Source organism: Strix aluco, chromosome 2, assembly GCF_031877795.1.
Source record: "Strix aluco isolate bStrAlu1 chromosome 2, bStrAlu1.hap1, whole genome shotgun sequence".
Classification (NCBI taxonomy): Eukaryota; Metazoa; Chordata; class Aves; order Strigiformes; family Strigidae; genus Strix; species Strix aluco.
The window spans coordinates 13273827-13301360 of record NC_133932.1 but is presented as its reverse complement, the minus strand read 5'-3'; the positions used below and the strand labels follow the sequence as shown (position 1 = coordinate 13301360).

Genomic DNA, 27534 nt, shown 5'->3' with positions numbered 1-27534 from the left:
TGGAAAAAATTCTCTTAAGAGGACAATTCAAGAGCACACAATTAGCTGGAAACTGTGCATCCTGAGAGCAGCCTGATGTGCCTCTTCATTACCTTGGCTGATGAGGCAAGGCTGTAAGAGAGCTCTACTGAAACAGGGGAATAAGACAGCAAGGTTGTCAGGGACCAGGAGGGGAGAGAGGGAAGGGAGGAGAGGAAAAGGAAAATAAAACAGGCATCAGTTTCCTCGAACTGTGGAAGAGAGAACAAAGTCTGAAGCACAGGTATGCTTTTAAGGACAAGTGTCTCGAAAGTGGCAGGTCCAACTATGGCAAAATATCACTTAGTAGGAGGAAAAAAGGCTCAGGATGTTGAGACACAGACAATGCCTATGCAGAAGCCATTGCTGTGCAGTGGTATGCTCTGCTTCATCAAGTTCCCATTCAAAACATCATCTAACTTCTATTTTCGATATAAAAATGCAGATAGCAACAGTAAACTATAAGTAGTCTCTGGCCTGCAGGAAATAAGTTACACACTATATGAAAATACATTGATCAGAAGTTCACTCATACCACTATGCTTTTTCCCCTCATTAAAATGTTTCTACTGAACAGTAATAGACACAGGATAGTTTCATCAATACGGCAAGAACACATCTGCTCTATCAAAGGCTGTGGAGGCACTAGATGAAGAGCACAATAGAAGAGGACAGTTTCTTTGTACGCATGTCTTGCTATTAGCATACAAAAAAGCAGCTCAAACATTCTTATCCCACATAAAACTACCCATGGGACAACAGCAGGTAACAGCAAAATTAATGAATTTTTTGTAATGGTCCTGCCTCCCTCCCCAGGCGTTTAGGTGCATTACTCTTAGAAGGAAAAAACCTCTAGATGAAACTAGATTTCTTCTCCTCCAGTCATTTTCTTGCAATGGATCCCTATTACACATCCACAGGTAGCTGACACTACTCCTGTGCAGATAAGAAGAAAATTTTGATTTGATCAAAAGCAGGTTTTGACTCTGTGATTCCTTAAGTAAAAACAGAGGTGCAACATCTGAAACTCTGAAGATAGAGCAACCTCTTCACTATTTACCCAGAAATGAGAAGTTACCAAAGGAGTTATTCCCAAGAGGCCTATCCCCAGCGTGGCACTTGCAAAGATCTTTGAGAAGCTCCACTGATGACTGAAACAGAATTTAAGCCTGTCTTCCCTTGGTTTGTGCAATACCTTAAGTATGATCATGGAAATAATCTTCCAGCTCTCTTTGAACTGACAAAGAACTGCCCAAGCATAACTACTTTTAACTGACCACCATCAATTAAGAAATCCAGAGAGTGACAGGAGAAGGAACAGGGTCATTCTAGAAAGAAGCCATCTGCAACTGCAGGCAAAGGCCAAGTTAACAAGCCCCTACTCTCATTCACAGAGATGTTCTCCAGCCAAGGAACAGACTGCTCCACCTGCTTGAGAGATGCAGACTAAGACCCCTTCATGCCCTCTCACATCAAGAGGAGAGAACACTGACAGATGAGATTTTTCAGTCAATCATGGTGCAATATGCAACACCACCAGACCTGGCTGTTTTGTCCAAGGAAGACTATGAAACTGCTGAGAGCAGCTCCCATCTGCAGCAGCTCTGCTAGCTGTAGTCTGGTTGTCATCACATCAAGCCATGGTCAAAAGAAAGTAGCTGGAGTAAACAATAGGTCCTTCATAACTACTGTTTGGGGCTCAATATGTTCAAGCCATTGTACTTTTTGGCCTAACTCTGACACATGGTAATAGAAATAATCCTGAAGGAGGAAGCATGGCTACGCCTGTGGGAAAGGTGCAGCAGGAGGGGAGCAGCACGGTTCTTCCCCCACACCCTCCAATGTCTGAAGTCACCCACCAAAGAGAACGTCACAAGGCACGCCGCATCCAGTCCAGATTAGAGACCATGAGCAGAGCTGTAGCAAATCCTCCTGAATGGAGACAGTTTTATCAGAAGTTTGAAACTGTATTAGGTATAACACCAGCAAAACCCTTTCACAACTGCATCCACACCAAACACTTTTCCTGGTAGAGCTCTTGAGCTTAAGCACATAGGTTTTTCCATATCTCATTCTGACTTTGCTATGCTATGAAAACATTCTGATCCATTTGCCTAATTTGTGCTTGAAAGTTCAACAATATCAGAGAGATTAGCGGATAAATTTCTATGGCATAACTTACTACTATATTACCTCCTGGTTCTAACTTGTCTTTCCTACAATGACATCAAAACTACTTCACCGTGACTCAAAAAGCGACCTTACACTGAACAAAAATTTAAAGATTAAAACAATATCTGCATTTCTGTTATTCTTATAACACATTGGGGCTTTTAAGTATAAAATAGGTTTCCTTACCCTATCAAGATTATTTTTCTTCCAATTGCATCTTCTTTGTTTATATATATTCCAAATTTATCGGAATGGCAAAGATTTGGAAATTATTTTGAGTCAAACTGTCAACGTTAGACCATAACCACATTTTTGTTGCCAATCATTTAGTTAGTTTGTTTTTAATATTCTGAAAAGGTATACCTGTGTATTTCATAAACCTATGGAGAAATGAAAAAGTATGCAAAGAAACAAAACTCAGGAAAAAAATAACTATGTATTTTAATGCCTATTAGAACATTAATGTCAAAAGAAATGGAAAGCGTGGAAAAAATACATAAATCACCAGAGTGTTTTTTAATGAATCGTCCTTTTAAGGTGCACAACTGCCTTCCTAAGCAGTTTAGTTGGCCATTCAGTTGTTTGGTGTCCTGGTTTAACCAGGATAGGGTTAAGTTTCCCCAGCAGTGGGGGGGAGCTCTAGCCGGGTTATTCAGATACCATGCAGACTCACATCCTGGCAAGTCACATTTTCCTGGCGTGGAGCGCGGTGCACTCGTGGTTTTGTACATCGTGCTTCAAACTGCTGTATTTGGTAGCTATTTTGCTCTGTTCATTGCTATCACTATTACTGTTACTGTTATTGTTGTTGTTTGTTGTGTTCCTATTGCATTGTTGTATTAAACCTTTCCTTATTTCAGTCTTGGGGCTTTGTATTTCACTCCCTTTGTGGGGGAGGGGCAGCGGCCGCGTGGTCTCAGACCCCGGCAGGGGCTAAACCACCACAACTTTGGCGCTCCAACGTGAGGCTGGAGAAGACTGAAATAAGGACAAAAGGAGAAGTGTGTTAGAGCAATCTGTTAGGTGTAATTTTTCTGTTTTACTTGTATTGTTTGATAGGAAATGTTTGCAATGCTGGGCAATTTGCTTGCGTGGTGGGGCTGGATTAATCCTCATGTCCACTCTGTGCTCCTAGTGCTGGTGTTTGTTCTCGGTGGAAAATGTATCAAGGGACTTGTTTTGCTCTACTGGTTACTGTCTGCTTATAATGGGCTCGTTTCGCTGCTTGTGGGGGTGCACCGCTACCTGTTTGCTGCCTGGTCTTTTGTTTGGGGTCTCACCTCCTCTATGGGTGAGCCAGGGGAAGAGATTCTCTCGGTTTTTGAGAGTTTCAGCTATCCCTGGAGCATCCAGGCCACTGTGTTCGCGGCACAATGCTTTCTAAATGTCTGCCAGATCTTGTTTTGGGCCATGCGGTACTTCTCCAACAATAGCACCACCCGGAAACCTGCCCCGGGGGCAGATAGTTATAAATGGCTAGGTATGTGGGAGAAGATGGGCAAGTACCTGAGTGAGTGGTCACCCCCAACGTTCTGGGATTTTACTCCCGAACAAGTGCAGAGTCCTGATAAACTGGTGGAGTGTTTGAAAAAGGTGTGCTGCCAATCTGACAAACCCCGGGAGATGCAGCTCGCTGCGATGTGCTGGGGGCTTGCCCATGCTTACCGTGTCATGTTTAACACTGTTCACTGCCCTCAAGGGGGCGAAAGAGCTGCGGGGTCTGAAAGTGAGCCTGCTGGTACAGCAGCTGGGCCAGGGGGACAGGCAGCGCCAGTACCGGTCGCCTCCACCAGCACAGCAGCTGAGCCGGAGGGACAAGCAGTACCAGTATCAGTTGCCCCGATACGGAAAACCAAATATACCAAAAAATCCCCTCGCAGTGCACAGGGTGATAATGAACCAGGCCCATCACGAGAGCAGGAGGAAGAGCCGGAGGTAATCATCCGGTCTCTATCCCTCAGTGAGTTGCGAGATATGCGGAAGGATTACAGCCGCATTGCAGGAGAGCAAATTTGCACCTGGTTGCTCCGGTGCTGGGATACTGGAGCTGCTGGTTTGGAATTGGAGGGGAGAGAGGCCAAGCAGGTGGGACATTTGGCCAAGCAGGTTGGTATTGACAAGGCAATAGGGAAACAGGCTCAAACCCTCAGCCTTTGGAAGCGACTCCTGCTCGCTGTGAGGGAGAGGTACCCCTACAAGGATGATTCTCTATGTCGGTTAGGCAAGTGGACCGACATGGAGAAAGGCATCCAAAACCTCAGGGAAATGGCTGTGTTTGATATGATCTATGGTGATCTGAATGATGAGCAGTCACCATTGGATCCAGATCTGGTCCCTTGCACACAGCTGATGTGGCGGAAGTTCCTGCAAAGTGGACCAGAGGCACATTCCAAAGCATTAGCAGCAGCATCCTGGTGGCGAGACAATCAGACAGTGGATGAAGTGACTATGCATCTCCGGCACTATGAGGGAAGTCTCCCTTCCTCCCAACATGCCTGGGTTTCAGCCATAGAGGAACTGTCTCAGAGGCTCCAAAAAATGGAACAGGACATGTCCTATGTTTCACCTGCACGGGCCGATGTCTCAGCCATTAGAAGCAGGCGTTTCCCCACCCAAGAGAAGGGCGGTAGAAGGTACACACCACGGGGCACCCTTTGGTTCTTCCTCCGCGACAATGGGGAGAACATGAGAAGGTGGCATGGGCAGCCCACTTCCGCCCTAGCTGCACGAGTACAGCAACTGAAAGGGAAGACCACCATGAAAGGGGAGTCTTCCAAGAGAGATGCAGCTCCAGTGTCTAGTCAGAAATCCCCCAAACAGAATAGAATGGCCAGCAGTATGCTTGACCCTCTTGAGGGGACCAGTAAGTCATTCCTGCAGGAGTCACTCTTAGATCAAGTGAGTGATGGTGAGCAGGATTAGAGGGGCCCTGCCTCCAGCCAGGTGGAGGAAAGGGATAATCGGATTTACTGGAAGGTGTGGATCCGATGGCCTGGCACATCAGAACCACAAGAATACAAGGCCTTGGTAGACACTGGCGCACAGTGCACTCTGATGCCATCAAGCCACAGTGGGGTTGAATCCATCTGCATCTCTGGAGTGACAGGGGGGTCCCAACAGCTAACCCTATTAGAGGCTGAAGTGAGCTTAACTGGGAAGGACTGGCATAAGCACCCCATTGTGACTGGCCCAGATGCCCCGTGCATCCTAGGTATAGACTATCTCAGGAGAGGGTACTTTAAAGACCCAAAAGGGTACCGGAGGGCCTTTGGTATAGCTGCCCTGGAGGAGGTTGAGCAATTGTCCACTTTACCCGGCCTCTCAGAGGACCCCTCGGTGGTGGGGTCGCTTCAGGTCGAAGAGCAGCGAGTGCCAATTGCTACCAAGACGGTGCACCGGCGGCAGTACCGTACTAACCGAGATTCCCTGGTCCCCATCCATCAGCTGATCCGTCGACTAGAAAGCCAGGAGGTGATCAGCAAGACTCACTCACCTTTCAACAGCCCTATATGGCCAGTGAGAAAACCTAATGGCGAATGGAGACTGACTGTGGACTACCGTGGCCTGAATGAAGTTACGCCAGCGATGAGTGCTGCAGTGCCGGACATGCTAGAGCTCCAGTATGAGCTGGAGTCGAAGGCAGCCAAGTGGTACGCCACGATTGACATCGCTAACGCGTTTTTCTCCATTCCAATAGCACCAGAGTGCAGGCCACAGTTTGCGTTCACTTGGAGGGGTATCCAGTACACCTGGAATCGATTGCCCCAGGGGTGGAAACACAGCTCCACCATTTGCCATAGACTGGTCCATACTGCACTGGAGAAAGGTGGGGCTCCAGAACACCTGCAGTTCATTGATGATATCATTGTATGGGGGGACACAGCTGAGGAAGTCTTTGAGAAAGGAAAGAAGGTAATTGAAATCCTTCTGAAGGCTGGTTTTGCCATCAAGCGACAGAAGGTTAAGGGGCCTGGAAGGGAGATTCAGTTCCTAGGAATAAAATGGCAAGATGGGCGTCGCCACATCCCAATGGAGGTGATAAACAAGATAACAGCCATGGCCCCACCAACCACCAAAAAAGAGACTCAGTCTTTCCTGGGCGCTGTGGGGTTCTGGAGGATGCACATCCCAAACTACAGCCTGATTGTGAGCCCTCTCTACCACGTAACCCGCAAGAAGAACGATTTTAAGTGGGGCCCAGAGCAACAACAAGCCTTTGAACAAATTAAGCAGGAGATTACCCAGGCAGTGGCTCTCGGGCCAGTCCGGACAGGGCAGGAGATTAAGAACGTGCTCTACACCGCAGCCGGGGAGAATGGCCCTTCCTGGAGCCTTTGGCAGAGAGCAGATGGGGAATCCCGAGGCCGACCTCTAGGCTTTTGGAGCCGGGGATACAAAGGCTCTGAAGCTAACTATACCCTGACTGAGAAGGAGATACTGGCAGCGTATGAAGGAATTCGAGCTGCCTCAGAAGTGGTCGGCACTGAGACACAGCTCCTCCTGGCACCTCGACTGCCAGTGCTGGGATGGATGTTCAAAGGAAAGGCTCCCTCCACACATCATGCAACAGATGCCACGTGGAGTAAATGGGTTGCGTTGATAACACAACAGGCTCGAATAGGGAACCGCGACCCCCCAGGATTAGTGGAAATGATCATGAACTGGCCAGAGAGCAAAGATGCTGGGATGTCACCAGAACAAGAGGTGAAACGTGCTGAGGAGGCCCCACCATATAACGAGCTGCCAGAGGAAGAAAAACAATATGCCCTGTTCACTGATGGGTCTTGTCGCATTGTGGGAAAACATCGACGATGGAAGGCTGCAGTGTGGAATCCCACACGAGAAACCACTGAAGCTGTTGAGGGACAAGGTGAATCGAGCCAGTTTGCAGAGGTGAAAGCCATCCAATTGGCTTTGGAGATTGCTGAGCGAGAAAAGTGGCTGAGGCTCTATATCTACACTGACTCGTGGGTGATGGCAAGTGCCCTGTGGATGTGGTTGCAGCAATGGAAACAGAACAACCGGCAACGCAAGGGCAAACCCATCTGGGCCGCTGAAGTATGGCAGGACATTGCAGCCCGGGTGGAGAACCTTGTTGTGAAGGTGCGCCATGTGGACGCCCATATACCCAAGAGTCGAGCCACTGATGAACATCAGCATAACCAGCAGGCAGACCAAGCTGCTAAGATTGAGGTGGCTCAGGTGGACTTGGACTGGCAGCGTAAAGGTGAACTGTTCATAGCCCGGTGGGCCCATGAGACCTCGGGCCACCAAGGCAGAGATGCAACATATAGGTGGGCTCGAGATCGAGGGGTGGACCTCACCATTGACACCATCGCAGAGATCATCCACAGATGTGAGATATGTGCTGCAATCAAACAAGCCAAACGGGTGAAGCCCCAGCAGAATGAAGATCGATGGATGAAATATAAATATGGAGAGGCCTGGCAGATCGACTACATCACACTGCCACAGACCCGCCGAGGCAAGCGCCACGTGTTCACAATGGTGGAAGCAACCACTGGATGGCTCGAAACTTATCCAGTGTCCCACGCCACCGCCCGAAACACCATTCTGGGCCTTGAAGAGCGAGTCCTGTGGCGACACGGCACCCCAGAAAGGATTGAGTCGGACAACGGGACTCACTTCCGAAATAACCTCATAGATGCCTGGGCAGAAGAACACGGCATCGAGTGGGTCTACCACATCCCCTACCACGCACCAGCCTCCGGGAAGATCGAGCGCTACAATGGACTGTTAAAAACTACCTTGAGAGCAATGGGGGGTGGAACCTTCAAACACTGGGACACACATCTGACAAAGGCCACTTGGTTAGTGAACACAAGAGGATCTGCCAATCGAGCTGGCCCGGCTCAGTCAAAACTTCCACGTGTTGTGGACGGGGATAGAGTCCCTGTGGTGCGCATGAGGGACCTGCTGGGAAAAATGGTCTGGGTTAGTCCTGCGCCGGGCAAAGGCAAACCCATCCACGGGATTGTTTTTGCTCAAGGACCTGGGTGCACCTGGTGGGTGATGCAGAAGGACGGAGAGGTCCGATGCGTACCACAAGGGGACTTGATTGTGGGTGAAAACACACCGTGAGTTATACTGTGCTTTTGTTAATTTTTCTTTGTCAATGCTAATTGCTAAGTGGCAGCTGGATGTGACGCACATGGTATAGAATAAGGGGTGGATTATGTCCTGGTTTAACCAGGATAGGGTTAAGTTTCCCCAGCAGTGGGGGGGAGCTCTAGCCGGGTTATTCAGATACCATGCAGACGTCACATCCTGGCAAGTCACATTTTCCTGGCGTGGAGCACGGTGCACTCGTGGTTTTGTACATCGTGCTTCAAACTGCTGTATTTGGTAGCTATTTTGCTCTGTTCACTGCTATCACTATTACTGTTATTGTTATTGTTGTTGTTTGTTGTGCTGCTATTGCACTGTTGTATTAAACCTTTCCTTATTTCAGTCTTGGGGCTTTGTATTTCACTCCCTTTGTGGGGGAGGGGCAGCGGCCGCGTGGTCTCAGACCCCGGCAGGGGCTAAACCACCACATTTGGAAAGTTGTATTCATCACTCCTCCCATGGAAGTTACCTGCATCCCAAAGGACAGACAAGAAAAGATGACATCTGCAGAAGTATTGTTAACCAGTAGGCATCAGCTTATGAAATTCCCTACCAGAGCTTGCTTTCATTGCATTTGAACTTGCAAAACGGCTTTTGAGGAATAAAGAAGAAAAAAAAGAATTTGCACATAGTAACATTAGAGAGTTTAAAACATTCAGTCACCATGCCTAAACCCACATTAAAGGGTTAAAAAAATAATACTATGTTTCTTGAGACAAAAAAATGAAGTTGGTAGAGTGTTTGGATCAGCGTCTCTGTTGTACTGCTATCTTCTACTCTGTATTCTGAAAAAATGAATTGCCAACAAAATGCTTTATGTCATTGATTTTTAAATTTAAAAAATACTTTCGTAACTGATCATCAGAAGAAATTTATAATGAAAAATGGGCTTTAATAATATTCACTACACAGAATCACAAGGGTTTATTGGTAATAAAAGGCTTAATTACAGACTCAATTACTGATAGACATAAATGAAGTGCAGTTACATCATTTTTATAAGCTGTACAAAATATAAACTAGAAAGCAAAGAAATCATTCCTGGGCTTTATTACCTAATGCTGGTAAGAGGGTTTTTTAAATTTATTTATGAAAAAGAGTCCTACAACAGCCCTCATTCCCTCCACTTTTCCTTTCACCTTTCACTTAGCTTTCCATCTCCATCCAATTTGCCCTTTCATCCAGTAACAGAGCCCTTCACAGGCTCCTCTTATTTCTTTCATCCTGTCATTTTAGATGATGACAGCAATGGCTTCCATCAAGTTTTCTACCTGGCCAGAAGTGAGCCAGCCAGTTACTGCTCCCCCAACCCACCCTGTAGCAGCACCACTTCAGGTGCAGCAGTGGGACAGCCCCACCTGGCCAGGACCAGGAGGAGGTGGTGGTGCAGAACTGCAGTAAAATCCAAAAGCCTCCTCTCATCTCTGCAAAGGACAGAGCTCTTATGTCCTCCTCCTGTCCACACAGCACTTTGAGAAAGAGTCACGTAAGTCTCCGACCACTTCTGTATAGCTCAGGCACCTCTGAGCTGATGTCCAACAAGGCAGCAACAAAACTAGAAGGAAAATTGCCTCACTGAAAAATGCAGCTGTGCAGCACCTCCATAAATCAACCTCTAGCACAGCCTTACACTCACACAGCTACCATCTTACCACACCAGAGTGCTGTGCTCTTTCAAGGATCCTAGCACAGTTCCAGGCAGCACTGAGCACCCCAGAAAAACACTGCCAGAAGAAGCTTGCCTTACCCTGTAATCCCCTGCTCACCAAAGAGTTTGTTAAACCATCTACGTGATCTGTATTCCCTGCTGTAATTTCTGCAGAAGGTTGGGGCACCTTGCATGATCTTGGAGAACAGAGGAAAACAGCCCCACTAAATATAGATATTGAAACCTGAATGAGAATTGAGCCAGTCAGGCTAGCAGAGGTTGCTATTCTTAGCATTGCTTCTGGTTAAATAAAGATTTCTGCGTAAATAAAGATATCAAGTGTACCTAGAAAATGCTTTCATTTTCACTGCTGCTGAATCTGCAGCTGGCAGTTGTTTCCCAGTGAGGACCTGGGAAGCAAAACCCAAGAAAATTCTATAAGCCAAGAACAACTGATCATTGGCACAGAGATTCAAATAAATGTTATCCAACACTTTTAAAAACCGAGGAGCAATCAGGCCACTTTAAGTCAGTTAAAAAAAAGATCATATTGAGACAGAAAACGCAGCTAACAAGAGCCTGACTAGTGCCAATGAAACGCTCTTTGAAAAACAAGAAGCCAAAATACACTGATTGAGAAACTAATTGGTCTATAAAAGCTAGCCTTGAATAAGAAATAATAAATAGTTGTGGTAAATAACTATAAAATTAACATAGAACAAGATTTTTTCAAAATTAAAAATGAGCACAGTAAGCAGTTTCAGTAGCATTTACAGTGCTTATGGAGAAATAAAATGAACATAATAAAAAGGTACAAGACCACCAATTTCACCAAAAATTAATTTTACCCAAAGCAAAATAACTGAGAAATACAAACAAATCAATTATCCTACTGGTAAATAATACCTGTCCTTGTGGTCTGGCTAGCAAAGCAACTTGATTCAACTATCTCTGATAGCTATAGTTTCAGATATTAGAAAATTTTAAAAACTGAGGATTACATTACACACACAATTATTTTTTTTTTAAATACTTCAGTGAAAGAAGCTGTGCAGAGGTGTGTAGCTCTTACAGGATATGTTGCCATCTACCACAAAAGCAACAGAAACAAAGGCTGCAGAAGTCTCTAGAAATGCAGTCATAGAAGACAGTCAATAAGCAAACAACAGTGCTAGAACATTTGAACAAAAATAAAGGAGTGTATGATAAGGTACTTCAAGAGCAGGAACATGAAAGCTTGTGTATGAACAGCAAATGCTGGCTCAAATGGGCTAGTAGGACTGGAAGATCAGCAATTTTCTGGCACAATACATTCATAGCCTGTCACCAGCAACAAAACTTCTGCACTCAAAGAATTTTGGATGCTTGTTGAAAAAAATCAAGAGGAAAATAGAGATAACAAAAAAAGAGAAAGTTATCCTTCATTACTATCCCCCTTACCTGTAAATTATGACTGATGATGTGGATAACCTAACCCACACAGGGGTGCAAACTCAAAGCTGAAAGTAATCTATGCTTACAAGTGAAAAAAAAGCATTTGCTAAAAAGAAAGTATACGCCATCATCCTTGTCATGGGATGAATGCAAATTGTACTTAGAAATTGAAGGGCTTGATCCTCATCTTTTACAAGCCAGTTTAAAAGACTTCAGGGAAGAGAAGCATCTCTCCCTCATCTCCCTAAAACGCAGTGTGTAGAAAATACACTGAGATAATGTGCAGGCATTTACTGAAAATTATTACAGCTTCTAACCTTTGCTAACAAGTTCCAGGGCTAGGTAATTGATTATAAAAACGAAACTGCATTTACCATTTGCTAACTTCTGATAAGCAGCAGCTATATAATTGATTCTTGCTTTCAGTATGCATCCAATTGCACTGATATGAAAGCCTGTATGTGAAACAGATATTTTATCTAACAGTTCATCTGTTTCACTGCCTACTTTCCCTCTATGAATGAAGACTGAACTAAAATAGCCACAAAAAAATGGTATTGACTACTTCAGCGTATTTGGTATTATTACTGGGTAAATGACCCAAGACAAAATTAAATGCAAGGTTATCAGAAGTTACTACTTTTTCTGGGAGGGAATCTAGGAGTCAGGAGCAATCATTAGTCATTGTCCCACAAGTCTCCCACGCAGACCTCTGTCACAGGAATCTGCCAAACCTTGTAACCCTGTGGTTCTCCTGGCACCGCCACTGGAGAGAGCACCCAATGCTCTGGCAGGACCAAAAAGCAATGGGCATGCTACTTCCACAGCTCTGAAGATACAGATAGATGTCCACCTCCTCACCTCCTTTCAGTGACTTTCAGAAGACACACAGAAAACACTCTAGCCTGTATTTCTTCCACTTATTACAAGTTTCCTGCTTTCCCTTCTCCTTTCTTCATGTTTCAACTTCTGTTCTCCTTTTTCTCCATGTGCTTACAGAAAAATAAAAGCCACAATTCTTTTAACACATTTTCTCTATTAAACATCAGCAACAGTAAGACTCCACCCATTCTCCATTTTCTCCTTCAACACCTACAAAAGAACTCCGAGGCATAGTTTGGTAGACAAATTCTGATTAATTAACTGTATCAGAATAGTCTGCTAATACAAACACAGCTTGCATCAGCATGTGTATTCCTGCCAGCATAACAAACAATTCTCCCTCCTTCTCTCTTGCTTTGCTTTTGACAGTGCAGTCTGCTCACGTAAATGCAGCCATGCTAGTGCCAGCGCTAGTATAGAAGGAAGCATCAGGGAAACATATTCTTGAGCAATGTGATCCTCTAATAAAATACTTCCTTTAAAGTCTGTAAGATAATTAGCCCTGATTATTCTACCTGATAAGTTTCCTCTCTAGATCTTCACCAAAAAACCAAAGGTTGTGTTTAATGACCCACATGGAGAAAAGAGGAGCATCCTTTTCTCCTTTACATAGTCTCCTGCTGGTCTAGAGCACAAGGCTCTCCACATGGTCACTCACACAAATAGGTCAAGGCAAAGGACTTTGAATCCTCGTCACGTTCACTTCTGATGGACTCCGACTTCACAATTTACACCTGATCACTTTTCTCCATGCCTTAATTATTCCTAGACTGGGAAATTCTGCAATCAAACAACTCCAAGGTGTTTGAGATGACAGATGAGCCTGTGATTAGAAGATTCACATTGTCATGATATTATAGGCATGGTTAGAGCCAGGCAAAATAATGTTTGTTTAACTCTGCTCAGAACTTCACTCCAATTCTTTCTTTAGCCTGAGCATAAGTTCAAGTAGAAAGCACCATGCCTAAAAATCAATCTTCCACTGACATGCCTGTCTGCTGCAAAGAGAACAGAGCACACACTGGTGCTTAATGAGAGAAAGTGGGAGTTAAACTTTTTATAGGTCTTGCTACCTATCATAATTCCATGCACTGTGAACCAAGATTTTACACGTTTCCACTTACATCAAGACAATTTTTTAATGTTTTAAGTCTCTTGTCACTAGTCATGGTGATCCTTCCTTCACTTACATTTTACAGATAAACTCAAATTAAAATTATTTGTGTTATTTCAAATAGCAGTAACCATAAAGTGCTACAGCATCTCGTTGAAAAGTGGGACACATACGACTCATGAATGGGACTATAACTGAATTAGTCTACACTGCAAAATAAACAAGCAATCGTCACAGGATTTGATAGCCATGCATTTAAACATATCCTAATCTCAAAACTAATAAGAAGGCATAACTATAAAAATAGATCTCATGTTAAGTCTCATAAAAGTCTCAAAACTGCAAATCTGCTCTAAAGGATTTCCTCACTTTTTAATTAACAATCATAAAAATATTGTGATGAGATAATCTCAGTTTATATAGAAGCATTTTCTCCATTTAAAATTATACTCAAGAAAGCTTAGTAAGCTGCACATTCCCTGCTGACAGTCGCCAAAAAAAATATCCTTTCTCATATAATATATTTTATATATGGAAAAACCATTTGTGTGCAATTTAAAAGTGGAGGCTTATAAAGTCAGCCGAAGAGGTGAACTCGTACCATACTCGGGAAGACTGAACTAGATCAACTCCCTACCTAAACTGTTTCTCTGTGAGCTGTGCTAGCCAGTCATCCTCTACAAGGAGCAGGAAGATGCTATGACTCACAGACAGTATCCAGCATTCTAACAGCCTCTATGCCATCACTTCCAGCTTACCATGTTCTCCTGGGTCCCCTCGGTAGGGATCCTGCTACACCTAACCTAAAAATTAGGTCCTTAAGGATATTTTTAAATACTTGAATAATTTTGAAGCTGGGTGTACAAACACATCCTGGATCATGGCCCAAAACTATTGCATTAGCTCAATTTCTAGATTGTGTGACTTAACACAATTTCTGTTACAGTGTCTGTTGACTACCACAGTCTGATGCTCCCTACCTCAGTCACAGACACAGCATGAAAAGGCTCAGACTAGAAAAATGGCTGAAGTTGCCATTTCAGCAGCAGTGGGTCATACACCTGTATTTATTACAGAGTTCATATTAAACAACTAATGTTACATTTCTTCAGAATTGATAAAAAAGCATTATAAGAATATGGGCTCTTTTGATTCAGAGATGAGAGTTTCTTGTCCATCCTGAATGATCACAGTGTAAGGCGCATGCTACTCCAGAGAAAATTTGATGGCTCAACAGGACAGAGCCTGACATTAAGGTCACCCAGTGATCACGCTCAGCATACAACACCCTTTCCCTGACACATTATGTCATACACCAAGCCTCTTAGGAGGACTAGAAGAAAACATTCAGCATTTTTCCCCCTCAAAAAAAGACTGTTAGCGTGAATGGCTTTTCAGGTTATCTGTACTGACCTAAGAACGGAGAGGGGACGTTGTCCAGAAAGGCTGCGTTAGTCCAGACAATCGCCCTACAAGCACAAGCCATGTAAGCCCAGGGTAGGAGCACTTGAGCTTTGAGAAGTCCCTGTAGGGAAGCAGATGTCTTTCCGAGGCAGGAAATAACACTGAATGGTATGGCTGACGAGGGGAACGTAAAAAACTGAGTACAGGGGCATGGCAGTGCGTGGTCTCGACCAAGGGGGACGGCCTGCTAATTATGGCAGGTAAAAGGACAGGGAGGAGGCAGAGTAACTGCCAAACCCAGGAGAGCACACGGCAATATAGACAGGGAAAAGCTGCCACTTTCTTGAAATTGGGTTTTCTCCTGCTCTCTGGTGGCTTTTCTACCTGCTTCTGCTCCCCTCCCTCTAAATACTCTATCAAGGGTTCTCCTTAAGGCTACCATTTTCCAGAAAACTTTCTGTTCTCCTTCTGCAACTTATTTCACTTGCAAGCAAAAATCCAGCTGCATTTTTCATGCAGGTAACCTGCCTCCTCCAGCCAGATTTCTGCCTCCACAGGCCTGCAGCCACACAAGGCCAAGAGGCAGCACATGCTGGCTCTGAGCAGCTGTGGCTGGGGCCCTCGGCTTGCTTCCTCCTGCCACCACCCACCCCAGCTCTCTACCACAAACGCCACTTCCCACCACCTCTGCAGCAGCAGTGGATTTGACAAGCCAGATGCCAAAGCTGGCTTCCCCTCAGGTTCAGCTGACTGTTCTCCAAAAACTCACACCCACAAGACATGCAGCTACTCCTGGCCATCAAAATGGCTACCTCTCCTGCGCAGCAGAGCCCTTCTACAGGCCTGCCCAAGTGATAGTGCATCCCTCCTGGTCTCCGTTGAAGACTCCTTTCCACAGTTTTGCCATATTATTACTTTTCACAGGCCTTATGGGTATACCTGTTTTAACACACTGGAAGTAAGCTATTTGCCTTTTATTTGTGTATACCACTCCCTGCAGAGATGCCGATCCATGTCTTTGGCCCAATCATCAGTTACTGACAGCAAATTTCTCTTTCAGCTAGTTCATATGTGCTCCAGTCAGAAACATTTGCTTACAGTGCACTGGGAGAAAACTGAACTTTTAACTATAAAACCAATCCATCTTCCTTTTCACATTAATACACCCTGTCAAAGATTCAAAGTGCTGCTCTTGCAGTTCTAAATACTCTACCTTTCCTTAATTGTTCTCACTTCTAAAGTATTTGTTCTTCAAAACCTACAGATCATAGAGGCATATACTAGTCAATGACACAGTGAAATTTAGCAAACAATAGGCTAGCAAAAAATATTTTCTATTTCTCAGCCTGAAACATTCCCAAATATCTTTTGATGTTCAAGTGCACTTTATAAATCAAATATGCCTCTATTATGTTATTTTGTTTTCTTTAAACCAAAGAACTTACACTTTTTTTCTTACACATCAGATGCTAAAAGAATAAAAATCAGTGGGTAAGAATTTCAGTATTCCATTTTTGTATCTTTTTCCTTTTCCTACGATCTTGCAAAGACAAGTTCAGACTCCCCTCCAAATAAAATCGCAGAAAAGCAGCAGCTTTTTCAGTATGAATCTGCATGCCAACCCACTCCACAAAATTTTAACCCTTCACTCACAAGCATCATCAGTAGCACACCTGGTGATACACAAAATACAGCACCTAGAAAGCATCAGTAAAACCCACAGGAGGGCTCAAGCCCCAGGGCTAAACCATGCAGCCACTGATGCTCCTCAGCTGCAGCAGTAGCTGCTGGTGCTGGCTGACACTGCCAGGCTGCCCTGGGAGTCACTAAACACTCAGCCTAGTCCTTTCCTGCAACGGAGGGGAGAAATACTGTCTCAGAGGAATCACCGCTCCTGCTCCAAGTCCTGGCAGGAGTTGGACCTCCCTGAGCTTTTTGACCTGGACACGTGCTGTTCAGGTTCAGATCACACAGTAATTCCCACCCTCTGAGCCTTGCAGGGCAAAGTTTGGCTAACCCGACACAGGGAGAGCTCTTTAACATACAATTCATCTGGTACATCTGCAAATATAATTTGCACAAGGTTAAGCACTGCAGACTCACAAACAGCGTGTTGGCAATAGCAATTACCAAGGATGTGCATCCATTGCAGAAGTAGCCCATAATAAAATTTTCTAGCCTTGCAGCTGCAACTACAGTATTACCAAGCAGCCAAAGGCCACAAAGGGTTCACTATGTTGAAGTGTAGCTCAAACAAATGCCACAATGCCATAACAAACATAAAAGTCAAATCATTTTTTCATTACTAGAGTACCGGAGTTTGGGTTAGACCACTCAAATCCTCTTGAATGAAATGCATTCAGTGGTACTCCCACCCTGGCTTCACAGCCCAGGAGTGCTGACATGTCCAGAGGAAAATTGGCTCACCCAAGCCACTGTCAGTCCCAGTTCACAACAGTTTCCTTCTGTCTACAAACACCACTGTTTGAAAAGCCTGCCATACAATGCCACTCCAGAGACCATTGATCACTTTCCTCTTTCATTAAATTATATCAAAAAAACCCCAAAACCCAACCCTCAGCTCACATCCAGTCCTCAGTCTTTCCTGAGCAGAGGGAATCAAAGGAACTGTGGGTTTTTTTCCCCTTAAAGTTGCCATTGAGGAAGATAAAGGGAAACTGCTGAGCCCAAAATATTATTAGCAGATGGAAGATTTAGGTCTTAACCTCACACCTGCAATTAATGCAAGCCTGGATAAAATTTTTCGTTTGCTAGTACTTATCCTTCCCTCCTTTCCTAAAGATAGAGGAAAAAACCCAGTACAACAAAAAACACCAAAAACCCCACCGAAAAACCACATCCAGATTTTAGGAAAAGTTTTAGCAAGAAAATAAAGATTTTTCACTGCAATACTCCCCTTAAAGCGTCTACTACCATTTCTGATTAAAAGGATCCCTCAAGTTTTACGTAGAGTTTACCACACTGTGTCAGAGAACTTGCAGACTATGAACCACCAACATCCTTCCATGCTTATGAAAAAAGTCTGTTCTGTACAGTATGTCCAAAACCAGAAACAAATATTTATTCTACTGCATGGAGAGAGCCTCCTCACAAGAGTCATGGTCCCCAACACACTCAGGCTCTGCTCATTCATGCTTACATGAAAAGCTTCTCAAAACAATCATTGCTGTTTACAGATGACAACACCTCAAAGGAAGACTAGCAACCAGTCAAAAAGCAAGAAAAAGCAAGCTATTTATGAGGCTTTTGTGAATTAGAATCCACAACTAAGACAAGGCACCTCACCATACCAAGAGGGCTAGGTTTTTATATACGCTTACGCAAAACTTCCAAATGTGAAGCTTATACGCGGCCCTTGGGAGAAACCATATATAAAACTGTAACAATAATTCACTTCAAGAAACAGTTTAAAAGCACTACTTCTGTCCAGGAAAATTACCAAGCTTTTGGGCTGAACTATCAACTTCAGTCTTCAAAACTACTCCCACATCTAGTAAAACTGGTCTGTGAATTCCAGCTAAAAATGATTCACCTGCCTCTCCTCCTCCGGGTGCGGATATCACCCCTCAGAACACCCTGCTTCTTTCTGGATAAAGCTTCTGGCAACTCACACTCACCCATTCAGCATTCATTAAAGAAACACACTGCGTTATTCATTCCCCCATGCCCTGTGCCACTGATGTAATGGAAAGAAAGCCAAAGACTGCAAGCATACAGAGTATGCTGAAGCCCATCCTTCCTTATCACTGATCTACTTGCAGATGGACATAACGATTAAAGAAGTGACCCACTGAGTGCTTTGCACACTATTCAGAGCAGGAGAAAAAAATGCAGTGCCCCTAAAGTAAGCAGATACCTCTCTGCAGCAGTTCAGAGGGTAAGCATGCCCCCAGCAAAAGGAGGGAATTTCTCATGCTTGGGAGGAATACAGACCCTTCCCCTCTCACATAGAGGAAAGGAAGCAGCCACCATGGACACTATAGGTGACCACCATTACAGAGAGTTTCTGACCTCTGGCTCTTGAGGCTGCATGCTGTCCAAGAGTAACTCCAAAGCTGCCCTCACCAAGCTGCGCTGCCATGGTGGCTGCAGTGGTGCTCCACATCCCTGTCTGTGGAACGATGACACCAGCAGGCGCTGCAGAGCCAAACACTGCCAGCAGGCCCCAAGACCCAGCTACTCCCCACTCCCACAACAAGAGCTCTGAAAAAAAACACAGCTCTCGTTCTCCCCACTCCTATCCCTTTGGCTCTCAGGCAGACATGATACATCTCTTAATGGCCCTCTGATATACCAACATTTTGATACATAGGCCAGAAAATTTGCCTTCCCTGGTCCTGTAGCAGCTTCCTCGTAGCTGCATAACCCAAGGGCTTATGGCTCTTTTGAGATAAGAACTTTCCTTCTAACAAAGCAGGTATACACTATGTTAAGATGCATAGAAGATACCAAATAAATTCTGTGAATCTAAACTAAAAAAAATGGTTAACCTGCTTCTTCTACATCCACAGTTATAATCTTTGCAACACGCCACTTACTTTCCACTATCTCAAAAGCTTTAGACTCCTCCCCCCTGATGCCCCCAGAAGCTATGCAGTTTTAGGTTTAACACTGCAGGGTACTTAAAGTGATAAGCAACGACAAGAAATGACCTGCAGACACAACTGAGTCTGGATGAAATACCAGAATCTGACCCCTACCAAACCTGTGGGTGAACTTTCAGAAGTCCCACTGCGACATCAGAGATTCACCTAGACACTTAGGAATTTGTTGCTGTGGGGCACCACACATTAACTGGGGTTAAACCTTTAGGGTAAAGGTTATACTTAGGGCTTAAAACTTCAAAGCTAAGACAGAACCTCATCCAACAGTAGTGTGATGAGCAAGGTCAAACTAAACTGTGGAAGAGTTACCACTCCGAAAGGCAAAGCCCTGCTACAAAAGTCATGTCAAGAGCTAAACTACTACAGCAAAACATTTTCTGGAAGTTTTAAATATTTCACAAAAACCCCCACACTTTTATTGGCAACAAAGATGCAAAATGTGAATTTATGCCACATGAAGTCACTGTCATCATTTACTTAAACACTGGTGACTGTTTTAAACCTGTCCGCACAGCACGCTCTGCGTTACTAAAAGTTCTTGTCTGCGCAGAAATACAGTAGCAAGAAATGCAATTCACTCATATAAGCTGCAAGCTGGTGGGACATTCATAATACTGACTTCCTTACCGCTTCTGTGTGTAGGTAGTGTTCAAGATTAGCAGTAAGTTGTGCAGTAGTTTGAGAACTAAGGAGTAATGTTAAACTTGATAAAAATCTCAGTCATGAATTAAAGTTGGAAAAATTATCCCCTTGCTAAGCTTTCAAGCTGTCAAGTGTAAGATGCAAATGTTTTCTTGATTTACGTCACCAGTTGTCAGCACACCACTTTGTTGGCAGTGTCAGAAACTTTCAACTTCCCCAATTTGAGAAAGCAAATCCCATAATGCTGTGTCAATGAGTGAATTTTAAGATAATACTTACCCTATCATCTTCTCTATATGCAAGCACTTGTTATACAATTTGATGTGCAGTATCAAGAATGACAGAATCGATTCAGAATCCTTCTCTCTTCTGAAGCTATACAGCTACACTGAAGTTCCCCAAATCCTGCCTAAATATTCTGTTCTTCATCCTTTTTTCTGCTCCATGTATAGCTTTTAGTAAGTAAAGGCCATTAAGATCATCTCTGCTCTCTAAAACTAGAATAAGCTAACAAACATGATTTTTTATCTGTATGAACCAAAGTAGTCACTTTGCTAAATGTATGCTGGTTTCTACATCTCACAAAACAAGATTCCATGCCAAAATGGAGTAATACCTAAGCTAATACTCTAGATAATTAAGAACAAAATAATTCAGAAACTGCAATTAAAGAACTGCATTTCACAAATAACGTTAAAACCTCACACTTGCATTCAACTGCCGTTTTTTAAACCCAGTTCCAACCATATATTCTCTGTAAGCTACCCAGTTAGAGCCTTATGTGAACATTTACCATTCTACCCCACAGACAAACTGCATCAACCCTCTTCCATCTCTCTAAAATACGAGCCTTAGCAATTCTTCCTGGCCAGCATGATAAACTCACGGAACTCAACAGTGAGTTCTTGAAAAATAAGTTGTTCCACTTTCTAAAGAAAACCCCAAAAACTCACATAAAAAAAAAATCTGAAATATGTCAGTTGGTCATATAAAATGCCACATTTAACTCTAGCTCTATATAAGCTACATGTATTTTGTTATCCAGTATCTACAGTTATTTTCTCTAGTTAAATTGAAAGATTAGGAAAAAATATGCAGCTTCTGTATCAAGTCAAATGATAAATGGCATTTGTGCAGGATTCATATGACTGAAAAATAATGCTGAGTTCATTACCAGTTTACTTGAAGGCAACTCGATTTAAAGGATTTGTTTGGGTTTTTTTAGAAGGGATTGGTCCTTAACAGAACTTCATAATTAGTGTCAAAACAGTCTGATGAGAAATAATATTTTAAAAAGAATCCAAGAAAAATATAAAGTCCTAGGTTTGCAGAACAGTTGTCAGTTTTCTGTATATACCTGTTTCTGTATTAGAGATATGGAATGGGTTAAAAGCATACCAGCACAAACCTAAACTGGCTTTCTTTTACAATAGCCTGGAATCCAGACTGTTTACAGAATGTCATACATATTTCAATTTTCCTTTATGATCCTAGAAGAACTTACTGAAAGAATCACTTTTGTATTTAAGAGTCCTACTTAATACATTTTAGTGGAAGCATTCTACCGTTCTCTTGCCACAACAGTCTATCTTAGTACAATCATTTCCTTATCCTGTTTGTATCCTATTTCATGCAACACCTCTCTTGGCCCATTTCATCTCTGGAAAGTACCCTCTTTTTATTTTAATTCTTTTTGAGTTTCTCCATTAAGCCCCACCCCGGACAAGGAAAGGTCATTTAAAAACCTGATTCTGCAATGTATCCGTTTAAAACACACCTAATGCCTTGCTGCAAGACAGAAGTATCTTTGAGTCATCTTTTTGGGTTTGCCTGTTGTGTGATTCAGATTTGTCCTTCCATCTCCTTCATGCAACAGGAAGCCTGCGATGAAAGTAAGATGCTTCCAGAAACAAAGCCTGGCACCACAGATCACTGCGAAGAAACAAAGACTTTTAACATAACTTTCAAGCTGAATCAGAGGTCTGGGAAAAGCAGAGACGCGCTGCTTCTAACAGTAAGGTAGCGGAGCTCCCTCTATTGAATTAGCTGCCAATATGTCTTCAAGTTTAAAAGATGCCAACTACGGTCAGAATCAACATTCTGTTAAAAAAACAAAACTTTCCAGCCCAGACAGCTGGGACGCATCCATCAGGAACACTGTATAGAGAGCGCTGGCCGAGGCAAGGGGACAGTCACTGCAGAGCTCCTGACACATGCCAAAACATCACCAGCCTGCCAGGGCTTCAGCCCTGTGGACTTCTGCTGTCCCTAAGACCTGAGGAGATGTTTAAAATTTGACTGCTGTTTGAGCGCTTTCCCTCAGGAGCACAATTGCTGTGACCGATCCCCATGTTTAACGATGCCAGGAGGTGCTACGGATGGGGCTACCATAACACAAAACACAACTCATGAATGCGATTCAAGCATTTGAAGTATTTCTTCACAATAAGGGGTTAACTATACACAGTACAACTTAATTGAAAACAGATGATATGGATATATAGACTGCTGAAACACTCATTAAATCACTCAATGCACTTTTTGCTTGTTATCAAGGGAACAGCTTAGTATTTCCATTGCTATTGAAAGCACTTCAAATGCTTTCTAACCAAACCTTACAGAACTGTTCTAACCCCTGATAACCTCTAAAAAAATCATATCCCAAAGCTGCAGGCGCTCTCTCTCACTCTCTCCACTGTTTTATCATTGTCTGCCTTTTTTTACCTCCCAGAAGAGGCATATTTCTTATCAACAACATAAATACCAGTTCAGTAGAAGCAGCAGTTGTTTTAATAAGTAAATATTTATTTGCCTTTCTGGAGACCTATATGCATGATAAGAAATGCAATTTAATCTTAAGCTAGGCAGATATTCCTCAAAAGAGCTGCCACTTTGGAGCAGGAGATTAACATCCACTGGTGTAGGACCAACTGCAATTCAAGCCATTTCCAATAATACACACTGGGGAAGAAGAAAAAAAACAGAAAAGAAGAAAAAAGGAAGAAACTTGATCCAATTGCTGCCAGTAGTGGATTGTCAGCATACTAGTTGTACTGCGATCTCCTAAGATGAGATTCATTTTCAAGCATATTAAAGACAGGAACGTACAGCCTCCTTTAATATTCATCCTGCTCTTATTAAAGAAAAGATACAAAGATAAAGAACACGTAGGTCAAAGCCTTGTCTTCAGGGGAGATACCGCTCAACAACTTCAAATCAAGGGTAGTTGTTAATACTCAGTTTTTCCTGGAAAAAAAAAAAATCACGTTCTGCTCGAGTCAATTCTAATTATCACCCTACAGCATTTACAGTGCTTGAAGAGTCTCTCATTTGAGCACTGGTGCATGGAAGCGTAACTATTTTTCTTGAAGGCAGAGGAACACCAGAGAAATCGGCACATTGCAACAGGTCCTCAGTTCTCTTACAAACGTGGCCTTGCAGTTTACATGCAATTTCTAATAAAAAAATTTTTTTATTACCAGAGGAAAAAGTTATACACTAGCCAACCCAGAGGAACCTTGAGGAGCACTGAACAGACAGCCTGAAGATTATGTGTTTTAGACATGACAGTATCTCTCAATAAATCAGTATGTAAAGTCTAGCTCTGTATCAGAGTCTAAACTAGACTGTACTAAAAAAGAACTAAAGACCACCATACTAAGAAAAACATACTATTAGTGATGTGGAAAAACAGTTTCCACAATCAACATGGTAGTATTAAAATACCACCTCCCACATGTGAAACAGCAGTGGAACAGGCACTGCAGACTAGACCTCAGGCCAACTTATCTGTGACCATCACACATATGATCATGTAATGCAGGTCACAAAAAGGCAAAACTGAGTATTGATCATCCAGTTTTAGGAGATCCAATTACAAATTATAGCTCCTACAAAGTTGGTACAGTCTCTCAAGTGCTCACAGGCCCAAAGTGTATACAGGTAGGCCCAGCTCCTCCACAGCTGGTTTCCTATTCAGCAATCTGCTTTTGTTTCACTCAGCCAGTCCAAAACCACTTCAACAACAAATACTCTCCAAAAAGTCCCCGTGGTAGGGACTCAAGAAAAACCCATGGTGGTGTGATGTGGTATGACTGGCCAACATATTAACGCTATCGCCAGTTTGCTTGTTTTTTTATGAGGTCTTTCTGCACCATTTGTAATCAGATATGACATCACGGAAATCTGCAGTGAGCATTCTTATAGCTTCAGACTATAAACCACACTACAGAAGTAGGATATTTGTAAGGAAAGAGAGGAGATAGGTTTATCCTGATCACACAGATGTAACTGCATTATGTAAAACACATAATGCTATTTTATTTTCCCCTTCATGTGTCATCTTACATAAATATTTAGAGATTCTGTTCCCCAAAACTTTCTGCTGGAAATATGCCAACAAATGTCTTCACTACTTCTACAAAAACAGCTGAAACTATTTACCCTGGTATTTCACATTAGCACCCTAGGTTGCTTTCAGGAAGGAGAATGGATGGTACTGTAAGGAAGGGTATTATTCTTACACAGGCTGGGAAGTGGAAATAAGATATCTTTGAATTAAATATGACTTACGAGAGAGATATTTATTTCATGAACATAACAACATATATTTTCTCCAGTAAAAATCAATGGTCTGAAATTTCAGAGATTTACAGACCTGGATGATTTCTGTTGTTGCCCTCTGCCTTATGAGAAGCGCTAGAAACCCAACAGAGGAGGGGAGAGCACAAGAAGAAAAATAATTTGTGTTGAGAGACTTTTCTAGCATATTCACACCAAAAGAAAAAAAAAACATATCAAACACTTCCCAAAGCAAATGATTTAACAATTTATAGCTCACTTAAAAATGAGTCTGGCTTTGCTACCTGTGTATTGGACCTCAGACTCAAAGCATATTGCAACATACATACATGCTGCAGATGCCTCCTAACTTTGCTTTCACAAAATACCAGGGGAAAAAAAAAAAACCTTGTCAGGAGTGAGAACACAGTAAGTGTCATGTGAATGAGAAGACTACACATTACAGTCTCACTACCCTTACACAATATAGCAATGTGTGACAACTCTTTAGTAATAAAATATAGTATGAGAGACTGAGCTTCACAGTTGTAACCCACCAGAAAGCAGGGGGAGGGGGAAGCTTTACAAAGGTCATGATTAACTCCTGTGATTAAGAGCTGACTTTCTTTTCACATACAGTCATTTCCTCTAGAAAAGTATGAGATTTTAATTGGTGTTCTCATTTAGTCTGAACTAGTCTCCTAGTACCACATGTGGACTTGGACCCCCCTCTTTTTTTTTTTTTTTAAATGGGTATCTTCCTAGGCAGTTTATTCTGTGAAGAAAGAAACTGAATTTCTCATAGGGATCCCCAGTTAGCTTGAATATTCCTGGAGATATCTACACCTGATGCACATCAACTTTTAATATGCTTTTAATGGCTTGTCTATTGCTTTCCATATGCAAACCTGAAATGGAACTCCCAAAAGCCAAGCCCCATGATAGAGTAATATATCCAGAATTTGTTGTAGATGATAGCGAATTAGCTATAATCTAAAGTAGCTGAGATAGCAAGGAGAAAGACATGTGAAGTCTACAGTAATATCAAGACCTTTTTATAGATATTTTTATATTTAAGTATCTTTTATACTCCTCAGAATAAACGGAGAGCTAGAGGCTTAAATCTTTTATTAGGCTTTCCAGGCATTTCCAGTTCTGCAGGGAAAGTTTCTAAGCTAAGGTGGGGCTGGTTTCTCCCCATATATATTTGCTTATACAGTTAGCCTGAGCCTCTCCTTGAGGGGACAAGGAAGAAAGGAAGAGCAGAAAGAACTAGGTAAATGGTTTTACCTCCAACCTATTTAGATTGTAGGTGGTCAAGTCCCATCTTTTTATACACCTCCATCAACACAGCCCTTGAGATAAAAATATTTTATGGTTTCATGTTTCCTTCAATGGGAGAATAAAGCCAGTCACACAATCAGCGAGATCATTTCATATTTACTGGGATAAATCTCTCCACGGGGGCCAAGTCTTGCTTCTTAGAAGCTGATGTGCTTATCTCTCTGGATACTCCACATGCCTTTAAGATTTCATAAAATGAACAATCTTTCCTGAAGACTTTCTCTACATCACAGAAACCCGTTTTCTTTGTAAGCTCTGCCGCCGAGACTGATATTTTTTATGTCCTACAGTGATTATACACAGTATTTGGCAAAGCAAACGCCTAGCAGAACAGCCTGACATATTGCTTATGGTTCCAATATTGCTTTTGGTTCTGCTCGGAGCTTTTTTACTATTCTAATTGAAATTAAAGCTTCGGCAGCCTTACTTTATTGCTGTAGCTCATTTTCTACTTAACTAGAGCTGGTACAAAATAAACACAACTACATCCCGTGAAAAAGGTCTGTTCTTATCGTCCCCTTCGATGAGAACATACTGTCTGTAAATGGTTAACTGGAGAGCACGTAATAACAAGGCAGAGGACAGGAATGAAAAAGCACCAACTCCCAACACTTCTGCAAACCCTCCGCTGTTGCAAAGGCAGGCACATAAAGGCAAAGCCATTTCTTAAAGCAATTCAAAATGTTACCACAGGCTGACGCTCTTTCTACAAGAATAATGAGACGATCTCCGCGCTGAATGCAGAACTCCTCACTTCACAGCTTTTCCCTCAGACTTCACTTTCACGCTCAATATTTACAAAATACAGCCTACAAACACCTCACGGCCAAAATATTCCCAGAACAATTAGGGTATTTAGCACTCCCTGCGCCTTCCCGCTTCCCTAACGCCCCGACAGGGATTTCAGGGGGCGGGGGGGATGAGGAGGAGGGAAGTTACCCACGCGAACCCGACCCCGACCCTCGGGCAGCCTCGCCCCACGCCGCGCTGCCCGCGCACGGGGAGGCCGACGGTGGGGCTGCCCCCCCCCACCCACCGCCGCGCTCCCCGAGTACCCGCCGGCCCCCAGCAGCGCCGAGGCGCTCGGCGGGCACCCGTCGGCTCCGCGGGCAGCCGGGCGCGGCGGGGCGGGGAGAAGCGGCTGAACGGCCGAAGTTGGAGGCGGTTCGCCGCGGAGACGTGCCGCTCGGCTCCGGGAAGCGAAACGGGCGCCGCGGCGAGCCCCGGCTCTCCCTCCCGCGGGGGCAGCGCCCGGCGGAGCCAGTGACACCGCCCCGGAGGGGCCCCGCCGCCGCTTCCCACGGGGGAAGGCGAGACCGCCGCCCAGCCGCTGGGGCAGCTCCCGCCTTCCCCTCAGGAGAGGCGGCATCAGCCCGCCCCGCCGGCCGCCCTCGGCCGCCTTCCCCGGGGGTCGGCGACGGCGGCAGGAGGGGACCAGCTCCCCGCCCGCTCCCCACCGAGGCGTAACGGGATGCGGAGGGCACCGCCGGCCGGGAGCGGCGCAGAGACCCCGTGGTAGGTGCCGGGGCGCTCCGGTGAAGGGCGGGCGAGCAGGGCGGGCG

General features: G+C 43.8%; 1 protein-coding gene across 1 annotated transcript in view; it reads right to left on the bottom strand.

Annotated features, from left to right (window-relative positions):
* Positions 1-27534, bottom strand: part of ALCAM (activated leukocyte cell adhesion molecule) — a 128782-nt gene that overhangs the window by 100753 nt on the left and 495 nt on the right. The window lies entirely within an intron of this gene.